The sequence below is a fragment of the Talpa europaea genome (genome assembly GCF_964194135.1).
Source record: "Talpa europaea genome assembly, chromosome: 8".
NCBI lineage: Eukaryota > Metazoa > Chordata > Mammalia > Eulipotyphla > Talpidae > Talpa > Talpa europaea.
The window spans coordinates 9,317,794-9,319,929 of NC_140075.1; positions in this window are offsets into that span (position 1 = coordinate 9,317,794).

The following is a 2,136-nucleotide window of genomic DNA, read 5'->3' on the forward strand; positions in this document are numbered from 1 at the left end:
CCAGTAGGTCGAATTCTGTCACGGCCGTGAGATTGGTCACCCCTGGGGCCATCATATGTATTGAGAGGGTGAAGGGAATAAAATGTAAAAATCTTCCAATATGGAATATATGGGTTATCATATTGGTAATAAATTTATCTATTTTCTACATAATTACTCCTTCTACCTCCTTTTGAGTCAAAAATCATCATCTGCATAGACTTCATTTTCAGCCCATGTATTTCCATGCATGTGAATGTGTCATTATTACATTTTCTAAATAAGTCCTGAAAATTGGTGAAAACTGAAAAAATTAAACTCTCCTCTACAAAATTTGAAAAACTGAAAATCTCATATCTGTCAACAAACTCAGGTGACAATCAGCTGACAACCCCAGCCACAGGGCTCACACCTCCTGCCCATTCCGTAGCATCACCAACCAGCACACCTCCCAGATATTGTCCAGCACACAGCCCCAGAGGATAGGTGATCATGCCCAGCCCCTCCCTACCCTGGAGAGACTGTCCCTGCTCCTCTAGCACAGCCCTGGTCTGGGTAGGCCCCACAGTGACAGGTGTGCAGGGAGATGGGATGTGAGAGTCCCCATTTTCCTGCTCCCTGGGACCCGACGCTGTCCTGGAGGTGTCCTGGAGCTGAATGATCTGGGCTCTGCGTCCCCGTGCGGGGTGTCCTGACGCCTCCACTGTCAGATTCCTGCCCCTATGGCCTCACTGCTGCCTCCTAGTCCATCTGCTCATCTCCTCACCTCCCTGCCCCTGACTCCCCACATCTGAGGACCCATAGAACACATTTCCCACAGTCTCCTCCTGGGTCACGCCCACACGTCCCTCCTGAAGGATGGGCTCATCCACCCTGGGTCCCTCCCTGCCCCTCTGTCCCCCTCAGCCTCATGCACATATGTGCAGGGAGGAGGCCGCTCCGGAGCTGATCCAGATGGTCTCTGCGTGTGGCTGTCCCTGCCGGTCCCAGGGCCCCGGGTCCCCTGGGTGCGGGTTTGTTCCTCCCCACTGGCCTGTGCGTGAGTGGGGACGCCTGTACATGGGGCAGCCCTTCCCACTTTGCTCCTCCCCAATCTCACCCTCTCTCTGCTCTGTGGGTTGACAGAGGTGCAGGCCCTGGGGACTCAGGATTTTTAAGGTCACCAAGTAACATAAAATAATTATGATGCATTGATGGACTCTTACTAATAATATAATAAAACTAGGAAAATAAATCAGAATATGTCTCAGTTCAAGATGTAGACACCTTGAGACTGATAAGAAACATCTCTGTCATGATGACAGAAGCTCTGACATATTCTCTTCCTGTGCCATATCAGTCACAAACCCTGAGTGGTGGAGTTGGGAAAAACCCCAAGACCATGTGTGTGAAGAGACAGGAGTCCACACCCATCTTCTCCCTAATGCCAGAGCCTGAAACGGTGAACAATGTTGCATAGACGTGACATAATTTATATTTGAATTTTAGGTATGTCATGGTGTGTAGGCAAAAGACACAACATTCTGATTTTTAACAATAAGTGTTATATTAAATTTCCCCCAGAATTTGTTCATTACAATGTATTTGCAAGAGTTGTTGTTGTTTACACAGTGTCCACAACAACTCAGGGTGCTGAATGCTCAAATGGCAGTTATGGAGCATTAATTGTCACGTACATCAAAACCTTCTAATATATAAAGGTACGACAAGTTAATCTTTTGAACACCTTAATTTTAAGGAGAGAATATTTCCTCTGGTTGAGACTCATCCAGCATGATAAGGCAGTGGAGCACTGAGAAACTTGTGCATCTTCAGAATTATTTCCATGATTTATAAAATTGATATTTTAATTACCTTGCTTTCTCACATCTAAAATGAAGCTTGTGTTCTAAAAACATTCAAGTCTGAATGATTTCCATTCTGAAAACTGCCTAAGAACTGAATACTTGCAAATTGGGGAGGAAAGTTCCAGCTGCTGTGTCCATCTGTGCCCTGAGATTGTGCCCGTGGCGCGGACAGAGGGTGTCCCGGCCTCTCACTCCATGGCCAGGGCTCGTGGTTAGCCTCTGAGCACTCGCAGGATGTTCCACACTGTGCTGTGCCGCCTCATGAACAGAGCAGAGCCTCAGGGCTGAGCTATTTGAGCTCTGGAGCTGG